This window comes from Camelus bactrianus, chromosome 18, assembly GCF_048773025.1.
Source record: "Camelus bactrianus isolate YW-2024 breed Bactrian camel chromosome 18, ASM4877302v1, whole genome shotgun sequence".
Classification (NCBI taxonomy): Eukaryota; Metazoa; Chordata; class Mammalia; order Artiodactyla; family Camelidae; genus Camelus; species Camelus bactrianus.
In genome coordinates, this window is record NC_133556.1 from 37,197,087 (window position 1) to 37,221,973 (window position 24,887).

General features: G+C 36.3%; 1 pseudogene; it reads left to right on the forward strand.

Annotated features, from left to right (window-relative positions):
* Positions 1-252: 252 nt before the first annotated feature.
* Positions 253-1,192, forward strand: LOC141573852 (kunitz-type protease inhibitor 2 pseudogene; annotated as a pseudogene).
* The last annotated feature ends 23,695 nt before the right edge of the window (positions 1,193-24,887 follow it).

Below are 24,887 nucleotides of genomic sequence, written 5' to 3' on the forward strand. Positions count from 1 at the left end.
CTATATCTGGCTTACTTCTTGAAGCACAATGATTACAAGGTCTGTGTTGTAGCATACATTAAAATTTCATTCTTGGACCACCTTGGGTAGCTGCTTTTAAGCGGCCGCCATTGCCTCTAGCGCCCGCCAAGCGTTTGTGGGTGCAGCGGGGTTCTGAACTGGGGGAGAGTCAGGGGTGAGTGAGGAGTGGACTGAAGCATCGTGGGCAAAGGAGCCAGGGTGTCCACACACCTAAGTTCCGAGAAAAGGGCTTCCCGGACATCTCCTGCATGGCGAGAGCCAGCACCACACCCCGGGACCATCTGCGAGCACCCGCACCTGAATGCTAGGCGCTCCAGTGCATGTGCGTGGAAAGGCCCTTCCAGCACCTGATCCCGAGACCCCAACGGCTGGTGGCGCGCGGCCAGGTGGAGCCTGTCTTGGCGCAGCTGTGTAGGCGGAAGCGGTGCTGGGTTCTCCTCGCTCTGCTGGCAGCGCTGCTCCTCTCTGGGGCTGAGGCTGCCAATGGAGAATGTGTCATCCACGAATTTTGCCAAGTTTGAAAATAGTGGGAAGATGCTGGGCCGCCATCCCTAGGTGGTCCTACAATGTCACTGACAGATACTGCCAGCAGTTTGTGTATGGAGGCTGTGAAGGGAATGATGATAATTATATGACCAAGGAGGAGTGTCTTGCAAAATGTGCTGGTGTCACAGAAAACACCATTGATGGTCCGGCCACCAGCAGGAATGGAGCAGATTCCTCTGTCCCAGGTGTTCTTAGAAATGAGGATGCTGGTGACCTCTCCAGTGATATTTTCAACTATGAAGAATACTGCACTGCCAAGGCGGTCACTGGGCCTTGCCGCGCAGCCTTCCCATGCTGGTACTTTAATGCCGAGAGGAACTCTTGACAACTTCAACTATGGAGGGTGCCAGTGCAATAAAAACAGCTACCCCTCCAAGGAGGAGTGCATGCAGCGCTGCTTCGGCAAGGAGTTGTATCCTGCCCTGCCCCACGGCACTAAAGTGATGGTGGTCCTGGCAGGGCTGTCCGTGATGGTCCTGATCCTCTTGGGAGCCTCCATAGTCTGCCTGATCAGGGTGGCACACTGGCACCAGGAGTGCACCCTCCGCACTGTCTGGAGTTCCGGGGACTACAAATGGCAACTGGCAAAGAACACATACATTTTGTGAACGCCCTGTCGCTAAGGGTTTGCCCTCCTCCACCAGCTGTTGATTAAAGAGAGCCTGGGAAGGGGGGGGAGACATGTGTTGAATGCGTGTGTACTTTTTTCAAATAAATTGATTTGTATTTGTGCGATCATTCGTTTTCTGTTTGTTACTTCAGAAGTAACAAACTTCTTAGGGCTTGCTCCCTAGTCTCCTGGGGTTGGTTTGCTTTGGAAATCCTCTTAGGTTAGGGCTGTGTGTGCAGGTGGTCTGGCCCTAGACTGAAGTAAGCTCCTCTTCGAATTATTTCTTTTCTCCTGATACAGTTTTCTATACTTATGTTGAATCTTGTTTTCTCCTTTCCCATCACAAAAGTGATGTTTTAATAGTTTCCTTCATTTGTTTTTTGGTTTTTTTAAGTAAGCAGAAACATAAGTTTTTTATTAGGATTCTGAAAGGAAGAAAGTAAGATGTACAAGTTTAATAAAAAGGGGCTTCCCTTCTAAAATTAAAAATAAATAAAATAAAATAAAACTTCATTATTTTTAATAATTGAATAATATTCCAATGAAGCATAGACCACATTTTGTTTATCTGTTCATCTGAAGATGGACAGCAGGTTGTTTCCACCTTTTGTGAACAGTGCCTCTATGAACATTGGTATACAAATATCTGAGTCCCTGCTATAAATTCTTTAAGATATATGCCTTGGAGTAGAATTGCTGGGTCATATGGTACTTCTGTTTTTAATCTTTTGAGAAACTGCTGAAATGTTTTCCGCGTGACTACCAGTTTCCGTTGTCCACAGTAATGCATGAGTGATCCAGTTTCTCCACATCCTCACCAACAACTGTTATACTGGAGCTTTTTATTTACTTACTTATTTTATTATTTAGCCATCTTAGCAGGTGTGAAATAGTATCTTATTGTGGTTTTGATTTGCAGGTCTCTAATAACTACTGATGTTGAGCATTTTTTTCACAAGCAATTGGTCACTTGTTTATTTTTGTTGAAAATCTTGTTTCAAACCAGTTTTTATTTGGGCTGTTTATTGTATTTTTAAAAGGATCCTTTATATAATCTGGATATTAATCTCACACTTAATTTGAAATATTTTCTCTCATTCATTATATTATCTTTTTGCTTTTTGATGCATAAATGTTCTTGATTTTAATAAAGCTTAGTCTATTTTTTTCTTTTGTTACTTTTGCTTTGATGTCATATTCATAGGTCAATGACAGACTCAGTATCATGGAGATTTTCTCCATTATTTTTCCTCAGAGTTTTATTGTTTTAGCTCTTGAGTTTACATTTTAGATCTCTTTTTAATTAATGTTTTCTTATGATGGTAGGTAAAGTCCAGATTTATACTTTGTCCATTTTTCCCAGAACCATTTGTTGAAAAGACTTGTTCTTCCCCCAATGAATATTCTTGGCACTCTTGTCAAATATAAATTGACCATTCGTTATGTGAAGATTTATTTCTGGGCTCTCTATTCTATTCTTTTGGTTTATATGTCTGTCCTTATGCTAGTACAGTATCTTTTAAACCAGTGTAGCTTTATGGTAAGTTTTGAAATTATGAAGTGAGTTCTTCAACATTCTTTTTTTTCAAGATTGTTTTTAGCTAATCAAGACCCTTGCAAATCTGTATGTGTTTGGGGACTGGCTTTTCCTTTTTTTTTTTTGCCAAAACAATGAATGTAAGAATTTTGATAGAGGTTGTGTTAAATCTGTAGATTGCTTTGGGTATTAACTCTTTCACTCCATGACCATGATGTCTTTCCATTTGTTAGGTCTTCTTTAACGTCTTTCAGCTGTTTTCTAGTTTGCAGCATACAAGTCTTTCACCTCCTTGGTTATATTTAATTCTAATTATTTAATTTTTCAGGTGCTACTGTAAATAGAATTTCTTCTTTAATCTCCATTTTGGGTTATTTATTACTGGTGTATATAAACACAAGTGATTTTTGTGTGTTGATCTTTTCCCTGCAACCTTGTTGAATTTGTTTATTAGCTTTCTTATGAATTTTTTGGGGGGGTTTCTATATATAAAATTGTGTCATCTATGAGTGGAGATGATTTTTCATCTTCCTAATTTGGAAGCCTTATATTTATTTTTCTTGTTTAATAGTTCTGACTAAAACTTCCAGTACAATGTTGAATGCAGTAATAATGGACATCTGTGTTCATGATCATAGTGGGAAAGTTTTCAGTCTTTCACCATTGTGTATGATGTTAGTTTTGAGTTTTTCATAAATACCCTTTATCATATTGAGAAATTTTACCTTTACTTTCAGTATTCTGAGAGTATTTATCAGGGAAGAGTGTTACATTTTGTCAGAAGCCTTTTCTGAGTCAATTTAGATAACTATATAGTTTTTTTTGCTCCACTTTTGTTAATGTGATGTATTACCTTCATCGGTTTACTTATGCTGAACCACTCTTGCATGTACTGGTATAAATCTCATTTAATCATGGCTAATAATTCTATTAATATGTTTTTGGATTTTATTTGCTAATATTTTGTTGAAGATTTTGCATCATATTCATAAGAAATATTGGTCTGTAGTTTTATCTTCTCATGATGTCTTTATATGGTTTTGGTATCAGAGTAATGCTGGCAACAAAAAATGATCTAGAAAGTATTGCCACCTCTAAAATTTTTTGGAAAGGGTGAGAATGATTGGTGTTAATAATTAGTTAAATGTTTAGTAGAATTCACGGGTAGAGCCACCTGGTCCAGGACTTTTCTTTGTAGGGAGGATTTTGATTCCTGATTTAATCTCTTGTTATAGGTCTGCTGAAATTTTCTTTTTTTCTTGAGTGTAAATTTAGTTTATTGATTGGAGAGTCTTTTTCTTTTTCCTTTTTAATGTTGACATTTATAGCTGTAAATAGCCCTCTGAGTACTGCTTTCACTGCGTCTTTGTATTTTGGCATGCTTCATTTTTGTTTTCATTCTTCTTTATTTTCTAATTTCCCTTACAATTTATTCTTTGGATTTTAAGAGTGTGTTGTTTAATTTCTACATGTTACTAATTTTTTAAAAAAATTTTCCTTCTGTTATTGATGTCTAACTTCACCCTGTTGTAATCAAAGAAAATGATATATGTGTCATCTAAATCTTTTGAGTATTTAAATCTTTTGAGAATAGTTTTGTGACCTACCGTATGATCTATCCTGGAGAATGTCCCATGTGCACTTGAGAAGAAGATGCTATTCTGCTGTTTTTGGGGATTTTTAGGGCAGTGAAACTATTCTGTATAGTATATTGTTGGATATGTGTCATTATACATTTGTCCAAATACACAGAATGTACATCACCAGGGATGAATTCTAATATAAATTATGGACTTATGGACTTTAGGTGATTATGCTGTGTCAGTGTTCATAAATTGTAGCAAATGTACCACTCTGCTGGGGGATACTGATAATGAGGGTGGCTATGCATGTTTGAGGGCAGGTATGTGTGGGAAATCTCTGTACCTTACCCTCAGTTTTGCTGTGAACCTTAAACTGCTCTAAAACACCAAATTCTTAATTTAGAAAGAGAAAATGATCATAAAATATTTCCACAAGTGATTTTTTGGGTTTACTTATAAGTTAGTTATCTTATTTGTCAGAAAATCTTGGGCTGGTCATTTTTGTTCCCACATAGGTGATTTTGTTATTTTAAAACTTTTCAGATTTATTTGCAACCTGCAATCAACCCACATATATTATTCTTAATCTATTCATGTGTCATAGTTCTTAGCTATAAATTGCAGAAATAAATTCCAATTAATATAATTCAAAGATGGATTATCGAAAGTATAAGATGAAGCTCACAGAATCTATATATGGAAAACCTTTTAAAACAAACACCTAGAAAGTGGAAGGGGAAAGAGAAAAGCTGAGAACACAGTGACGTCTCACAAAGACCTCCAGAGCAGCTCTGTTTATGGTGCAGCACAAAACTGACCACCATAGCTGGGTTACTACTCTCAGTGGATACTTAAGACAACACTGTTGGGCCTTTGATTACAGTGTCACTGTCTTCAGTGTACTCAAACTATGATTGGTGGAATGAATCCTAAACTTTCACTGCTATTTTAGGTTATTAACACCAGAGTCAGAGTCAGATATTCACTGCAGGCTCACTATTCTAAGTGATACAATTTGACTGGCTTAGCTTTAGTCACATACTGGTGAGCTGGATGCCAAAGTCCGAAGGTAGCAGGAAAAAGGCTCTAGTTACTCGTCAACATCACTAGCAAAAATTCCCAATGTAGTTTACCACTTCGGCTGCCCAACGCCCAGGTACATGCTTCTCTGCATAATTAAAACTGATTATAACTGATTTAATGCAAATATTGTACATTTTGCCCAAGACACATTGACCCATCCACAATGTATTATAAGTCACTGCTTCTAGTTCTGACATACTATCAACTCACTATTCTTCATATCACAAAATGAAGCATCACAGTGTATCTTAATCAGTGAATGTTTAGGCAGAAGATAAAAATAGTTAAACTATATAAATATTCACAGGCTATGGCAATAAAGAAAACTAGGATAGATATTACAGTCTTCATTTCTACAAGTCAAACATTAATTACTTCACGGTAAATTGAGTTTTTTTAATTACCCTTAATTTACTCAGAGTCACAGCTGGTAAGTAGTGTGGTCAGATTCCAGACCAAGCAGTCATGCTTCAGAGTCTGTGCTGTTAATCTCTAGGCATTATTACTTCTCAGTCCTATTAGCTTTCAGTCCTTTTTCTGGTTTCTGTAATAAATCCTTTTCAGATGCTTATTTGTCTCAGGATCTTTGAGATGAAGTTTTCCAGTCTTTATTCTTCTATGAAATTTTTAATGTTCTCATTTCTTCTAATTTAACCATTGTATTTACTGAAATTCAAAAGTGCAACATTATATTTAGATTTTATGTTTACAGACTAGCAGAGTAAGTGCTATTTCCCTGTACTATTATTACTCATCTTAGAGCCTTTTCACCCTACTTCTGATTTTTCCCCTGTGCTTTCTTGTCAGTAAAATTAGTGCTGTTTTCTCCTACAGACTTCCTGATCATAAGCCATAAGCCACAACGTAAATCAAGCCGCACACTTGACCCAGTGTCAACTTTCGTGTTTTTATACTATCTTCTTCATCCTAGTGGGACCATTTTTCCTGAACTGAGCTTCCTCAACTATAACAGAGGTTAGCAATTTGGCCTGAAGTAAAAGGTGTGCATATTTTTTTGGAATGTCATTTGGAATGTTGTAATTTTTCAAGTCACTGAGTATACCTCTCTCTTAGATAATACCTTTCCACATCATGTAGCTTAATTTATCATAAAATTGTAGTAGAGTATAGCCCTAAATTCTTCTAAACTTAAGGATTTGTTTAAGATGTACTCCATGCACGTATTTTATTGGGAACATAAAGGAAGAGCAGAAGGAAGGCATTCAAGTATAAGATCCCTTATATTGTCTGTTTAACTCTGAACAATCTCTTCATTTCTACCCCTCATGGATGTGTGGAGGATAAGAGTACTTTGACTTTCTCAAGAGAAAAATGCATGCTTAATACAAGACTGATTACAAGAGTAACTGTTTTTGACGTGATTTAATTAGAGTGATTTTAGAGTCTCACAATGCCAATTGTTACTTTTAGATGTAATTGATCATTTTGGTGATATAGTCATTCAGATCTAATTTGTCATGAAATGTTTCAATAAAGAAGATTTTAAAATATTTTCTTTCAGATTTCTCTTTTGACTAATTTTATTCCCCTCTTTATTTTTTATCCTTAGTTCTTAAGGCTTTGCGTTTTCCTCCTTAACCTTTTTCACATCTGAACTTCCTTTTAATCTATCTTTCTAGATCAGGCCTTTATCATCTCTTGACTACTATTTTGAGGTTTCCTGTGAGATAGATTATTAATACCATGGAAATGGGGACTATGTCTCTATGATTCACTTTTGTATCCTAAATGCTGAGAACAGTGCCTTGCCTCACTCTGAATAGTAAGGAGGCTTTTAAATATATCATAAATTGAAGAATAAATGAATGAATAATGAAGATGCCTTTTCTAATTCATTATCTTCTTCTCTCCAATAAATGCCCAACAAATAATCAGACTAATCAACTGCTTACATGACAGCAGTTTTTTGTATGTATGTATATGTGTGTGTGTTTGTGTGTGTGTGTGTACAGGATCACAACTTTTCTCAGAAAAAATCCTATTTCTTCCACTAGTTTGAGAACTCATTGATTTTTTATAAAGTATCTAGGAAATTAATTTCACCAGACTTACTTTTATCCTTCATGCTGATTGTGGATCACAGATGTGTAAACTCTTCAAGATGTCAGAAAGAGTGAAGGCCCCATGTGCAAAGAACATGGAAGGTGGCAAAATATGCAAACATTTAGATTAATGATTACTACTGATGTTCAGGAAATTATCTTGTGGATATTGCAAAAATCCTGGAAAGTTAGTATTAATTGCATCAGTTGAATTTCCTCTCCATGTTGCTTTCAAATCTGTTTATATGAAAGCTTTCCTCTTTCATTTTCTTTTCTATGTGTCCCTTCATTGTTGAACGCTACAAGTGAGAAAAGTGGTGGAATTTATGTGCAATTTTAAAGCAGCAAAGTGCTGTGTTTAAGAGCATGTACTTTGGAGTCAGACCACATGAGCTTGAATTTTTGCTGTGCAACTTTTGATACTATTCTTAATCTCCATTTCCTGATCTGTATATGAATATTACAGCACTTATTTTGTAGAGCTAATGTGAGAGTTAAATAGGTGCTGGCCACATAGACAGTTCTCACGGACTTTATTATCACCTGTTTTTTCATTATAACCTTGGTTTAGTCTATGAATGCAGAATGAGATTAGTAATGAAATAAGCAATCCACAAAATACAGTAAAATTAAAAAGAAGGATCGACCTTTTAAAAATATATTTCAATAAACACATTTTTTATGTATCAAGCATCCAAATTATCACCTAAATGTTTGTTATTCTTTGTTAGCAATAACTGAACAGAACATATCTCTAATTCTAGTGATTGTGCTTTCTTTCAATTTATATTAAAGAACATTATTCAATATAAGTACTATTTAATTAAAGTATGAATTTAATGTAAGTATAGAATATTAATATACACACTTCTATATGTACATAACTACTAAGAATTCTTCAAACCATGGGTTTCTGGAGTTTGTTAAATAAATTCAACAGTTGATTTTCTCACTATAGCATAGTATCACATATGGTGTGACTTGGGCTTCAGTGCTTCATAACTTGCCTCCTGTTCCTCTGACTCACAGTTTGATGTTGTATACTGGAGATGACAGGGCAGATAGGCTTAAAAGAGTTTGTCTCACTATTTTTGGTCTATTATCTACTGACCAGCAATGCTAACCACATTTTCTTCTTCATATACAAAGGGAAAGAAAAAAGAGCACACTGAACTACCAGAACCAAAATATTCTTGCTCTTGATGTCAATAATCTATTTGAAGGTAGTCTACAAACAGAAAAATCTCAATAGGCAGCAATAGTATATATGTTTGCTTATATGCTATTCAACTGGAAGTAAGTTCCTGTGAGTAAATTTAAGCACCTTCCTTCCTCTGTGCATTATTTATTGTAAATCAACATCTACCCTACACTTCCACATACAGGTTTAAGGGCCTCAGTGAACATAATGGACCCAAATTTATATATTCACTTTTCCCAATATTTGGTGAAATTTAAGATGACTGGAAACATACAGATGGCCAAAAGGCACATGAAAAGATGCTGAACATCACTAATTATCAGAGAAATGTAAACCAAAACTACAATGAGGTATCACCTCACACAGGTCAGAATGGCCATCATTAAAAAGTCCACAAATGATAAATGCTGGAGAGGCTGTGGAGAAAAGAAAGCCCTCCTACACTGCTGGTGGGAATGTAATTTGGTGTAGCTACTGTGGAAAACTATATGGCAATTTCTTAAAAAACTGAGAATAGAGTTACCATATATGATCCAGAGAGCCCACTCCTGGGCATATATCTGGAGGAAACTCTAATTTAAAAAGATATGTGCACCCCAGTGTTCGTAGCAGCACTATTTACAATAGCCAAGATATAGAAGCAACCTAAATGTCCATCAACAGTTGATTGTATAAAAATGTTGTGTTTGTGTGTGTAAATATATATAAAATACTACTGAAACATATAAAAGGGAAAGAATGAAATAATGACATTTCAGCAACATGGGTAGACCTAGAGATTATCATACTAAGTGAAGTAAGTCAGACAGAGAAAGACAAATATTATATGATATCACTTATATGTGGAACCTAAAAAATGATACAAATGAACTTACTTACAAAACAGAAACAGACTCACAGACATAGAAGACAAACTTATGGTTACTGTAGGGGAAAGGTAGGGGGAGGGATAAATTAGGAGTTTGGGATTAGCAGATACAAACTACTATGTATAAAATAGAAAAATAAGGTCCTACTGTAAAGCACAGGGAACTATATTCAATATCTTATACTAATCTATAATGGAAAATAATATAAAACAGAATATGTACAATTGAGTTATTATGCTGTACACCAGAAAATAACACAACAGTGTAAATTATAGTTCAGTAAGAAAATAATAATGAAATAAAATAAAAAGATGACTGGGCTTTTGGCATTAACCTTTTCTTTAAAGTGAATGTATCATGTGATGCCATATTATTATCATTGTTTGCTTTCATGGAAATCAGCTTCTTTTATGTTGTTTGAGAAAAAAGTAAGAGTAGAAGTATGTTTGATAGATTAAACCAAGATAATGTATTTTTTTGTGGAATTGTTTGAGTGCCTTATACTCATAAAGGCAGAGAATTGGCTGATTCTGTTAAATATAAATTATATTTTTGACATAGTCATAATAATGATGGTGCCATATCACTCATATGTGATATTTTGTTCATAAATCATATACAGAATACAATGCATACATTTTAACATTAAGAAGTATTACATTGAATTTTTTTTATAAAATTTCAATGAGCAGACTTAGCTATCAAATTTACTTTTGATGAGAAGTCAAAAGACGATGAATGAAATTTCTGCAAGTTAATATAAATCTCTATAAAGAAAGTGTCACATAAGAGTTTTTCTATTTTACCCTATTTCATGCTGGTTTTGGTAGGACATGCTAACATAGTCAGGGACTGATTTCATGATGCCAGTTCTATCTGGCTGGAGGAAGATCTAAGCCATCCTCTTAGCAGAATGATAATTCAATTCTCTTTTTTTCTGAAATCCACAGAACTATTCAAATTGAGTATAAAAAATGGAGCATAATCTTGCAGTCATCTTAAAATCTAATCATATGCATGTCATCTAAAAAATGAAAATCATAACTTGTCTCAATAATTCATATCCCCTCTTGACTAACCAACAACGGGCTGTGCCAGGTTAGGATTAAAAGATCATGTTTCTAACTTATAGAAGGAAAAGCACAAAAATGTGATGGAAGGACGAGGGGAATTTTTTCTTAATGCTCTTATCCAACTTAAAATTATCTATTAAACAAAAGTTTAAGGGAAATTTTATTTCTGTATTTTTATCAGGTAAGAAATATTTATTGGAAGAATACATGTTACAGTAAACTTTTCTTGGCTTTATATGTCTTTATTTTAAAAAGTAACTTAAAGTATTATTTTATGTACTCTAGAAGTAGAAATAATAGTAAAAATGGTTTACATTTACTAGGTATTTACCACTTGTCCTGCTCTGTTCTAGGCACTTTACAGTCACATCATTTTATGTTTCTTCATGAGAAAGGTAATATTTCCATTCTCCATAGAAAGAAACACAGGTATAGAACAAAGTTAGCATGTAGAAGAGCTGTAATTTGAACCCAGACAGTTTTGGGGCTTAATTGTTTCGTTACTTCAAGCATTTTTGCCACAGATTCATGCCTGAATCATAGCTCTGCCTCTGTAGTCTCCCAAGGACTTAGAAGGACATGGTGTCATTTCTTGCAAGGTGTTCTAGAGGAGGTCAATAATACTAAAATGGAGTATTGAGACCTTCCTAACACACCTGAAAAAGCACTTCCCCAGATCCTGTTTGTTAATACACAGGATAAGGGCTGACTTGGAGGATCTTCAATCAGTTTTATTTTTCAACAGAATAACAGGCTGGCTTCATTAGGTCATAGGAAGTGTCTCAGGCTGTCACACGTAATCCTCCCCACTGCCAGTGCTCCAGTCCAGAACTTAATTCCTTATTTGAATTTTCCTTATATATCTCTCTCAGCCTCTTCCTACTCCAATCCAATCCCTCTTTATTTGGACTTTAAATTGTAAAACCCATTATGTCACCCTGTGGTTGAAAATGCTTACATGACTTCAAACTGACCATACAGTGGCCTTTGGCAAGTAACTAAATCTGTTTTTCAATCTATCATCAAATAAGTGGGATATAATGTTCCTGCAATGCCACAATGGCATTGAAATTTTGCAGCGTAAGAGCTTAACACAGTGCTTGATCCGTAGTAGGTGTTCATTAGATAGTAATTAGAATTGTATATTTTTTATACCCTCCCAATTTCAAAGTAGTAAAACCGGTCTCTACCCCTTAATCAATGCAAACATCTTGTGTTCTAACAAGACTGGAATACTATTCCTCACACACAAGGATGTTTTCAGCTTATGCTCATTCCAGTATTTTATCTGGGATTGTCTTTCCTGCTTTTTCTGCCTAACTTTCTCTTCATTCTCTAAGTCCCAGATCAAATGTCACCCCTTCTCTGCAGCTTTACGTAGGCCTTCTAGGGAGAACAATTCATCCTGTGTTCTCAATACATTCTGCACACCTCTAATATGCCATCTATCACGTTGAAATTTATTTAATTACTTAGAGTAATAGCCAACCTCTATTGAACACTTGCTATGTGCCAAGTATTATGCTGAGTACTTTACATGCATTACTTCACTGTGAGTTTCAAAGTAGTCCTCAGTGGCATCTATTGTTATCCTTATTTCTCAGATTCATACACTTAATTCAAATTTTATTTTATGTAACAGAAAGAAGCAGAGTACCTACTCTTTGACCTTGGATTTAATCTGAGACTGTATGACATCAGAGCACATGTCAAGCACTGTGATATATCAGTAGTATGTACCACATTCATCCTAAAACTCCAGAGCAGGGATAGTGTCTTATTCTCATGTTAAACCTCAGCATTTAGATGAGCTTCTGATCAGAGTAGGCACTCAAAGATGTTGTAGTTATGTGAATCACTTGATTAACTTGTCCTCAGAGAAGCTGAAGTACCTGAAAATTGCTAATAAAATTTTTAGCATATGAAAGATCTTTAGCATCCCTGGAAGATTCTTTCCTGAAGACCACAGTGAGACAGGTGATTATCAGAGAAACCTAATGCTTTGCTCTGAGTAGTCTCTGTCTCTAATAGAAATACCTTGGACACCAAAAACAAGACGTCAAGGGAAATAGTCATGAGGATATACTATGGTAACTTTCAAAACAGATGAAACAAAACCAATTTGACTTACTAGAATGAACAGAGCTTTTAAAGGCAATCAATAACAGTTATCTAAGCATAAAGTAAGCCATCACAAAGTGTTCTGTCATAAATTAGCAATCATTTGGTTTTCTTCTCATCTCTCATGTCAAATCAGTTGGGTGGTTTAGCTGACCTGCTGGGCTCTGCTGATCTTGGTTAGGCTAACCCTGCACATGTGGACAGCTGGTAAGTTGGGCAGAAGCTGGCTTAAGATGGCTTTGGCTAAGACAAGGTATGAAGGTACAAAGCTCTGCCTTCAAAGCCCTTACCAAATAGTAGAGTATATGCTATGTAAATAATCAGTTCTAATTCAGTACACCATGGGATACACGATTCAAAATTATACATGATGCTATTGGAGATAGAAGAAATATTTTCATTGTGATGATTGGAGATGATTTCATGAAAGTCACATTACTACTGGGGCTTAAATAGGCTAGGTTTTTGGCGAATGTGTATTTTAGCAGATGGAATGACAACTGTAAACATACTGAGGCTAAAAAGTACAATACATATTCCAGTGATGGCAAATTGTCAGAACTGAGCAGAACATAGACAAGTAGTGGAGAGAGCTCAGCTGGGGGTGGAAAGTTGGGGTTTAGTTTATGATGAATTATTTTGAATACATTTTATATCACTTATGTAGAGTCTTCCATAGGTATTTTACATTTAATAATGGAGCAAAAAAATAGTTAAAGGAAGAAGCAATTACTTATTTGCTAGTAGAGAGACTGGTCATTAGCAGAATCATGCATAATAAATGGAGAGTAGTTACAGCCAAATTTCAAAGTAACAGTAAAACCTTGCCTCACCTTTTTCTCAACGTTTTGGATAAAAATGAGCCAAGTGGAGTTAAGGCACTAGCAAGAACATGTAAGTGCTCTTACTTTAGTTTTTCCGTTAGGAAACATGGGTTATAATACCATGAAAATGCCATGTACTTTCTCCTGTTCACCTTTTCTTACTGCCCCTAATGTTGGGATGTCAAGGACAATGACTTCTTTGTGGATGGAGAGATTAAATGCTATGGAGCCTGTGTTTTCATTAGCAAAGGTGATAATTGCAGAGAGGTGGGTGATGAAAGCATTAGAGTCCATGGAATTCTCTCTAGAACAAAAACAGAAGAAGCAGAATGCTTTCATAGACACTACACTGCTCTTCATCACTGCCCCACCAGGCTTCTGGAGTTGGTCCCTTTCATCAGCTATAATGAAATAAAACAATAACAAAGAATGAAAGTTGATCGGGAATTTTAGTATAACGGACTCCTTCCAGTTTTGCCCTTTCCAGAGGCACTGAAATTAGCTGCTTCAGGTACCATTAAATTCAGCCAAAGTATAAATATAAATATAATTTTTATTCCAAAATTTTCACACTAGAAAGCAGGTTCTATATTTATTTTAAATTTTATGAGGTAGATTCAAACACACTTCAACAAATGTTAGATGCCAAGTACCTTACGTATTCTTATGTATTTAAAGTACATACCACTTTAAAAACATTTTTAGACCAACTACTCTTAACTTGAACTTAAACTTTGTGCTTCATTTAAATAAATACAGAAAGATTTAACTATCTGGGGGCTATTCATACATACCTGTCCAAAGCAGAAACTTAACTTACCCTTTACATTTTTTTCCCAACTCTTATTAAATTTTACTTACAGAAATTGAAGAGATTCTTCTTACCCCATTCTACATATTAAGACATCATTACAATAGTTTAAAATATTTACTTTAATCCAGGTGACAGTATTTTGAGGCCCATAAGCTGTTTCTGACTGTTAGATTATCAACAAGCTTTGTCTGAATGACAGTCAGAAATTCTGAATGTCATCAGATAAACAGTTTTATTAGTTTGCTGTTTTTTTCCCCTTTCAGGAACCACTGCCTAAGTATTACAACCACACCAGGGTTTTGTGATCCCTTTTCCTAGGCTTTCAACATCATTAGAAATGTCCATGTTTAGGTACATATTACATTGTATGAACTCTGTCGTTGCAGATTTGAATATATTTAATTGCTGATTTCAGGAGCATAAAGGTTGTTAAAACTATTATTACCTTTTATTTTAGGTCTATCTCCCTATGCAGCACAGTGCTGTTCAGGCATTTCTCCTACATTATACACATTTTTCTATTTATATAATCATTTCTTAATTATGTGCAGGTGAATAATGAGTTCTACACCCCTATGATGTTTAAACAGAATTTGAAAAACCAAATAAATACTGAAGTAATTCCTCTTATTTCAGTCTATCTGTACATTTCTGACTGCTGATGTCACTAAAAATTGGATCCATGCACAACTCATCTGTGTTTGGTTCAAAATAATTTCTGTCTAGCAGAAAGATACCATTTGTCTGAATTTTGATAACCTAACATTTGTCAAATAGCGCTGGCAATCTCTGAATGTCTATTGTGCATATTTTAATCTAGTATGATTAAAATGGTCCAGAGCCTTCCAAAGGCAAAACAGCCTAGTAGTTCACAGCACAGACTCTGGAGCCAGACTCCCTGGGTTTGCCTCCTGGCTGTGCCACTTGCTGTCGTGTAACCTAGAACACGTTACTTAACCTCCCTGTTCCTCAGTGTGTCTATGTGTAAAAAATATGTTGCTGCATTGTGAGAATTTAATGAATATGTGTGTGAGAATGTATGTGGCATGTGTGTCTTTGTATATGTGTGTGTTTATAAGTAGTGATATCTAGCTTCTTAAGCCATACTTTGTATTATTAATTATTATTATTATTATTATTATTATTATATTATTATTATTATTATTAATTATTATCCATGATTGCCCTTCTTTCTTGAGTTAACTCAAAACCAGAGGTCAATTAGGGCCAAAATTAATTCCCACAAAAATTCTGCATATGAGCTTTGGGGAGAAATCTCCAAAAATTTAAAACTTTGACAAAATTTTTATTTTTTTTAATTGCACTACCTAGATGTGGATTAGTGATCATTGATAAAAATGAAAAAAATAATTCCCTTTGGGTCTTGGAATTTAAGGGTTACATAGGCATTAAGACAACAGAGTATCTAGAGATCTTTCAACCAGGGCAGTGTGAGAGTAACTCTTGCTCAGACCTCAAAGGTATACATTGTGTTTTCAGAGACTTACATATGGAGAGAATAGGCTTAGTGTATATTTTATATATGACAAATACACTGCATTTTTGTGCAACAAAAATCACAAAATTGAAACGAACTCTCAGCTATAGAGTTGTTTCACATTTTCAAAAGATACTGTCATTTCTAGTACATTCCTCTGCCAGCTTTCTCATCTTCACAGCAGTATTTAAAACAGTCAACCACCTCCTCACTCAGGCTCAGTGGATGGCCCTCCATCCTGCCTCACAGGGAAATGGAAAGCTAACATATAATTCTCACCTCGGCTTCCCAACACCAAACCCCAAGAGAACAACCCTTTTCTCTTTTCTTTCAATTACAAGAGATCCTTCCACATCCAATTTTTCTTATTTAAATGCTACATATTTAGTTTTTATTTAGTGTTAGCTAAAAATATCACTTATTTTTCCTAGAACCTAAACCTGTCTTCTAGATTGATTTCTACTCATTAGCAGTTAAGCCTATTTAAAAACAGAGCAAAACAAAACTAAATGAAATATTTCAATACCACCAAAACAAAAAAAGAACATCCGAAAAGTACTCCCAGATCCCAGTACCCTTCTATCACTTAGCTTGTGTTGTATAATAAACTACTCAGAAACTACCCCTAGGCCTAAAAGAGTAAGCATTCATGAGTTTCATAATAATCTAGGTTGGCTGAGTAGTTCTTATCTGGGCTGTCTTCTCCGTGTCTGGATAGTCTATGGTGACCTTACCCAGACGTCTGACAATTTGCAGCCTGAATGATCTCGGGGTTGGGTAGCTTGGTAGGGATGGCTTATGTCTGCTCTCTCATCTTCCAGTAGCTTTGCTTGACTCTTATAAACTGTTCATGAGCACTAGCACTATCTTGAGAGCTTGATTTATGTCCTTTCCAAGAGGTGTTTGGTAAGAGGTACTGTACCATTTCATGGTTATATTAGAGGTCCATAATGTGAAACTGGTATTTACACATATACAGTTTAAGCAGTCACACATTATTTTATACCAGATAGCATGCTCAAAAAAATATATGACAAACCAAAAGTCAAATCTCAAAAAGAAGTTAGAGTGGAGAATTGAACCTAAAATTGACCCACATGACAGCTATGACTGAACATTCCTAGACCTAGAAATATTTAATATTTTTATAACTTAAGAGAACCTCTTTGTGGTAGAACAAAGAATGCCAGTTATAAAATTCCATAAGAAAGACTGCTTTGATTTCTGAATCAAATAAAACACTATTAATAGCTCAGAAATAGTACTCCCAAGCACACACATAATGTGTAAATTATACAGTCTAATAGCAAGCGTAATTCAGGAAGTTCAGTTAAACACGGTCAAAGCCAGTGCCTTGAAAGGTACAGGTCAATTAATTGTTCCTCAAATATATTGGCTAAAGTTCAGTAATCCAAAGAAAATAGCTTATTTCCCTTAAAAATTAGCACAAATCTATAAGCCTCAGATAGGCAGAGAAATATATTTCTATTATAATAGAAAGTAATGCCAAGAAAGACGGAATTGCCCCAGTTCTCTCCAACTGATTTTCAAACATTTCTCTTATGACTTCTTCCTGGAGATCCAGATCCCCATTGAATCATTCACTGTCTCTGGTGGGCCTGGCTCTCAAAAGTCATTCTTGCAATTTGAATCCACTCTTACCTATCTCTGTCTAAACCTCCCATTTCCTCTTAGCTCAATGTTAAACTGGAAAACACATATACAATCACATTTATAGCAAAGATAGAATTGTCAAATAAAAATCCAACATTTTATAGTAGAAAAGGGGCCTAGAAAGTTTGAGTTGCCCAAGACAAAGTTATGACCAAATCAAGACTTACAGTCTAACTTTCTTTCCATTCAATCACACATGAACTTTGCTAAGGTCCTAATGGTAACTGCCGAAATGTTGCTTTCCTTCTGGACCTTTGGGCTATTTTAATCTACAGAGGACCCTGCAGTCTAGTATCTTTTTAGCAAAAAATGTCATTTGTATCACAATACGTAAGGATTTGCTTATTCCAACCACATGTAATATGAGTTGCAGCTACATGAATTCTGTGAAACTATCATCAGATAATCATTTTAACTACATAAAATGATATATACCTGACTGCAAATAAAATAAATTATATTGAAATGCAGTTGTCAAAACATAAATGTGATATGGTAATATATGCTCTTACAAGCTAAAAAGAAAATGTATTTACAGCATTTTCAAAGTGTGAAGTCTATTGGTCAGCTTGGATTAGAACAATATATTATAGAGTAATCTTTGACTTGCCTCTTTTCACATACTGATCAAATAACAATTGAGTTAGGGAACACTAGAAAGCAGTAAGAAAATGTGACAATTTAAAGTTTGGTGACTGAATAATGATGAGGCACAGAGTTGCTTGTTTTTGGACAACTATGTCACATGAGCCTCTACAGAAAGATGACTGATCGTGTGGGCAATTTGAAAGTAGAAATGGGAGTAAATGTTAGTTTGAGAGAGTTACAACTACAATATGATATGAATGTACGTGGCATTTATCTTGATAGCAAGCAAGTTCATTAGATTTCTATTATTACTGTAGTTTGTTGCCCATATCATAAAAGAAATGCCAAATTGCAGTTAGAACCTATTAAAAATAACAATGTAATTTGTTTTCCATCCCACATTCGTAGTCTTCCTGAAATTTGGTCTAATTCTAGATACAAGATGAAGAGTAATAAAATCTGGAAATATCTTCTACAAAGGTAGGGACTTATCCATGAAGAAGATATTTTTAAAAGTAAAAGATTAACAGAACTATAAAGTTGGGTGCTTGCTTTTAATGAGTCAAAAGACCATGCAGGCCCCCAGGATGCGTGGTGCTTTGAATAACACCAAAGTGTCAGTGTTGTGCTATTTTATGAGTTAAATAAAGGCAAGAGGAAATTGAATGATTTAGAATTAAAACTACACATTAAAATTTCAAAGAAAATGGTAACACTCTTTTCATGTTTTGAATCTGGTTGGCCCTTTTAAAATTTATCTCTTCTACTTACTGTGTCATTTCTTCACCTAATTTCTCTGCTCAGTTCATAATTGCTCTCCTCCTGGTTAACAAATAACATCAGAATACTGTTGCCTGTCACACTTTTTGCCATCCTTCTATACCGGCTTCCATCACAGCAGCATGGATGGTCCGCTGCCACATATTTGCTCTCCTTGCCCCAATCTGCTTTAGGAACATACTGCCTATCACCTGCAGTAATGAAATCATCTATTAATTTATTGTTCTGCTCTAATTAAACAATTAATTAATTAGAATTAATTCTAATTCCTTCTCATTGAATCTAGCCTCCATGGTGCTTATAAATCTTCCTAAAATAAAAATAAAGCTATGTTAATTCTCTATGACATAACAAAAGCTAAACTCTTCCAATCCTTGAGTCAAATTCCTCCTTTATATGGCCCTTATTTATTGTCCTTCATCTCTTGAAGTGCCATCTGGTCCCCCTCAGCTGATGTTCTATTTTGGTGTGTGTTCTGTGCTTTCTTCAGTTAAAACTTTTAGTATATGGACTCCACTTATTCACAACCAGTTCACTATAATCACTTGAAAAAAAATTATCCCATCTTTGAGTGTTTCTACATATATTTAACAGTGCTAAAATATATGTAAATATAGTTAAATTCCAATTATTTAACCAAACAAATTTCACTTAAATTATTATATCTGTTCATCAATTTGAGAAATGACTAATTTATCTAGGAAGAACTACCACTCAAATGTTCAGGATTAAAAAAAATATTCATCAGGAAGTCTAAGAAAAACAAGAAAAATTTTATGTATTTAGAATTTTGATTCTAGTATCATGCAAATTGCACATATATATCCAGTGCAAGCAAAAGCATATAAAAAAAGGGGGAAAAAAGGGTAACACATCTAAATATATAATAATCTTCTCATTGTTAAGATGGTAAAAAATTTGATACCTATAAAATTTTTAAATTATCCTCAAAACAGTTTTTACAAAAGCCCATAGAATACCTGAACCGATATTAAAACATTAAAAAGTGATTGAGCATAGGTAAAACGTCATTAGGTATCCTTGTCAAACACAGCATCGGAAGTAATCATGGTTGAGCACACGGGTGTCAGGTCACCATTTTATGTCAGCTGCCTTTGGGTGGTTGTGCTACAAACAATTTATCACCTAGGACGCTTTGATTTTCTCATTGAATCTTACTTCAACTTCTTGGTCAGGGGCATCTCTTCCATTCAGTGGTTCTTGAAAACACCAGGCTGAAGTAATGACTTTTCCCTTCTTCTAAAGTCAGTTTCACTCTAGGTATATAAACTTGTCAAATAAATCATGTAGGGGAGCTAACTTTGGGGTCCCCAAAATGTGTCTCTTTGACATAAGCATTAATTTAAGCTCACTATTTTTAAGGCCCCCAAAATTCAGGAAGAACCTTTGACTTTCCCCTTAATTGCCTAAAAGAATATTTATAGTTAGAGGATATGTTCCAGGAAGGGAGCTTACGCCATAGATAACTTTGGTATAAAGTAGTGTGGTAGATAGGGAAGAGTCTGTTAAAGTCTGTTATTCCTTTCTGTGTCCCAGTGTCTCTGCTTGGCCCAGCAAACGTTTCGTTACCAAACATTTGCTTTTCTATCTCCATGAATTGCCTTCTTCCCCTTTTAAGTCCCAAGCCATTAAACCCCAAATCCACTTTTGTCTTTAGCTGAAAATGGCATTTAAGGTAAAGTTTTCAGTCATTTTGGTGACTTCCTGGGTCTCTCCAATGTATACATGTTTTTAAATTTTCACTTGATTTTCTCCTGTTAATCCAATTCATGTCAGATTTTATTCCTAGACCATCCAGAGGAATCTAGAAGGGTAGAGGAAAATTATTCCTCCCTGTCAATCACATAAGGCTCAGTGAGATATCACGTAGTATATGAATATGTGCATATGTGAATGCCTCTCAATTTATGAGCCAACAGATTTTAATCTTTTACAGTATATCTTGTTTGACTGAAGCAAGCTGTGACACAGTTACAAATCATTAACCACATTATAGGAGGAGGAAGAGACTGATGACACTGTGAATTCCATTTTGACAATGTTCTGGATATTTCATTTCAATCCTGTTCTATACCTATTACATACAATGCATAGCATACAGTGCTACAGGGCAAAGGCTGCATTCTTTGTGATTACAGTGATTGTTGCCATAGTTCAGTTTATCCTTTTACCATTCACCGAAAGCTCAACTATATCATTGTAGGCAATTGCTTCTGCTGGTAACACTAAATGTACTTTGTTTCTCCAGATGATAAATTCTGCTATATAAATGACTTGGGGACACCTAGATGCTAAATGATAATTAGTGCCTAACTTTTAAGCATCTTCCCTCCATATACACATCAGTGGGTTATTGATATGTCTGGAAAGAAAATCAACATAAATTGCTAGATTTCATCTATAAAGAATATTGTCAACTTGTCTCATAACCTTTAGAGAGCTCTCTCTTCACATGCATAGAAAGCATGATGAACACCTAATTGTAAGATCTGAAACTTGGGCTACTGTGGTGTTTTCTTTCAGAGACCAAAGACCAACATTCCTTATCTAGTAAATCTTCAATTCATTGACCCTTCAAGCTATTTGAAGAATGACCCATGTTCTATTTGAAAGCACCCCCTAGAATCCATTCTTATTTGCTCACTGTCTTGCATTTGTGAACTTCCTTGAACTTTTATGTTAGGTATAATTCTAACACTTTAAATCTGTCACTGGCCTTTAAATAAAGACCACTGTTCAGTGAATAAATCCCTTTAGCTAAAAATTACCAAAATGGGAGCAGGGCTTTTATGTTGCTAAATATCATTGAAAGAAAGACAGCTGAGAAAAGGACATTGGCTAATAGATTGATTGATTTTAATCTCAACCACAAGTGGCACAATCACTAAACTTTTTGGATCTTTTTTTCTTATTTTTTAAATGAGGATGTCAGCACAAATAACCTTTAAATTTCATGTCATATCAACATTTTACCAGAATTTTCATGAGACAAGTTTTGTCTGTGACTAATCTGACAGAATTGATGAGATTCAGATAAAAAAATAATTTTATAAACCTTACCTTTGCAAAACTTCTTTTCTACCTTTTTCTTCATTTAGTATCTAACTTTGTTATTGGCATCAGGGGCCCAAATATCAACACTTTTAATATGTTAGTTGTTTTCTGTATGAATTTTGTAGGACCATTGCCTTTTGATTAAATAATTTTTAATTTATAATTTTTATTGACATCCAAAGTGTACCAAGTATATATGTATATAGTTATTTTGGAGCTATAATAGAGAGGCATGGCTTTTCTTCATTTATTTCCTCTCCTTCATTGAGCAGGCATTGAACTTTGGCTTCCAAAACTTTCTAATAACTGCAGGCCCTAGTTACCTTGCCTGTGAAGTATCTGAGAGGAAAAAGGTAAATTGGCTCCCAGTAGACATACTTGGCAAACCCACCAGCAATACACTTTTACTCAGATCTCAACTAAAATAACAATAGTCAGCACTTAATGAATTGACATCACATTTTATGTCTTTCCAGACATCACTTGATGTTTCCTTGTTTGCTGGTGCTTTTAGACATTTCCCTGGTTGATGATGTTTTTGTGTTGCTACCAAGCTTAATTTGGCTTTTAGCAGAGCCTTTGAATTTTTTATAATAAAGTCATTTACAGATGCCAGTAGATAAATTAAGACCACAAATGCAGCTAAATTGCATAATCGCACCAATTGATTTTGTGTTAGCCTTCAAGATGCAAAGATATCTGGTGGCATCTCTGTCAAAGGAGGGCAGTGAAAGCCAGAACCCTTCAATTTCCAGAAAACAGAGAAAAGCACATGCAGGGGCCAGAGAGAAGCACAGTTCTGCAAATGAAATTCCTGCCTGTTTACAGATGTTCAGCAGAGTGCTTTCACATTGCCATGGCATTTCAATATATGTGAAGCCTAACACACACACACACACACAAACACACACACACACACACACACACACACACACACACACACACACACACTAGCCTCCTCCTACTCCTCAATTAATGATGTATAGAGACACACTAATTTCCTCCTCCATTACATAACAGATAGACAAACTTAATAGACTTATGCTCCTCCTCCATTAGAAAGATAGAAAGTGAGATTGATGGATACATACACTAGCCTCTACCTACTCCTGTTAGAAAGACAGACAGATAGCCAGACACATGGGAATCCTCCTTCTTCTCCATTAGATATAGATAGAGACTACTCTCAGACACACAGAGAGACAGACACACTAGTCTTCTCCTCCTGTGACAGAGTGATAGATACTCTAGCTTCCTCCTTCTCGATTAGATAGAAGTACATACATAGATATCTCATAGATAGAGAGACAGACATACTAGCCTACTCCTCCTCCATTAGATGCATACATAGATTGATAGAAAAATACAGTAGCCTCCTCCCCCTTAAGATACAGATACATATATAGACAGATCAGCATGCACACACACACACACTCACTAGCTTCCTCCACATCCTCAAATAGGTAGATAGTTCTATAGACACACTAACCTCCTCCTCCAACAGAAAGACAAACAAAGGACACACTAACCTACTGCTATGCCTCCCCTAGGTAGGTAGATTGATAGATACATAGATACATAGATAGATATGTATATAGATACATATATAGGCAGGCAAATAGACATACTAGTCGCCTCCTCCTCCGTTGGATAAACAGACAGACACACACATAGTCTAGCTTCTCGCATCCTCCAATAGATAGTCAGGCAGGCAATCAGAGAGACAGACACACAAGAGTCGGGGTGCGGTCTGGGGACGAGATTCGGCGGTGGCCAAAGGGGATTAGGGTGCCCATGGAGCTCCAGAGGATTTTGTCCCATGTACCTAGCTGCCATCCCTGGAGGCGGCCTCCTCTCCCCCAAGTTCGACGGACTCAAGTCTTTGAAGTCAACCTGCTCCTGGGAGCAGGCGTGGTAAGGTTAGTGGAAGAGGTCAGCGGCAGATGCGGAGGCAGCACAGCAGCTAAGGGGGATGCCTTGGTGAGTTGGTCATTTTCCTCCCATCTCCCCCTCTCCTGGCCTCGGGGCGGCCTCTGCTAACCCAGGTGTGCAGGAATTAATTCTCCTTGTCAGCCAGGTCCTGGGAGGCTGTCGAGGTGAGTTCAGGGGACAGGGACGTTGCGGGGAGCAGACTGCCTCGGGTGAGCCGATCAGTTTGCTCCCGTCTCCACAAGGGCCTGGCCTGGGGGCGGCCTCCCCTGCCCCAGGTTCACAGTATGTATGTTTCCATGTCAGCATGCACCCCGGAGGCAGGCGCGGTGTGATCTGGAGCTGCAGTGAGGGGTCGGGGCTGCTCCCCCAAGCCCATGTATTTGCTCAGATCTCCCCCTTGGCCGGTCCTAGGGTGGTTCTGTGCTACCCTAGGTACACGAGGTACACATCTCTGTGATTTCTGGCTCTCGGGAAAAGGGTGCAAGGTGGTCAGCGGGTGGGAGGGTGTGGGGCCGGGGCGGTTACAGAGAGGGTGGAAGCGGGGGCGCGGGCTGCCCAGGGAAGCCTGTGGATTTCCATCAAGTGTCACACTCCGCCTGCAATGGGGGTGTCCTGTGCTGCATCCGGGTGGCAATTGGCATCCCTCCAGGTGGGTCCAACACTGGGAGGCTTCCTCCATTAGACAGACAGAGAGACAAATAAATAGACAGACAGACACACTAGCCTCTTCCTCCATTTAGAAAAAGCAATATATCCTAACATCTTCCTCCTCATCCATTATATAGAAAGACAGATACATACATAGACAGACAGACAGACAGACACACACACACACACACACACACACACACACTAGCCTCCTCCTACTCCTCAATGATGTATAGAGACACAAAATTTCCTCCTCCATTACATAATAGATAGACAAACTTAATAGACTATTGCTCCTCCTCCATTAGATAGATAGAAAGTGAGATTGACAGATACACACACTAGCC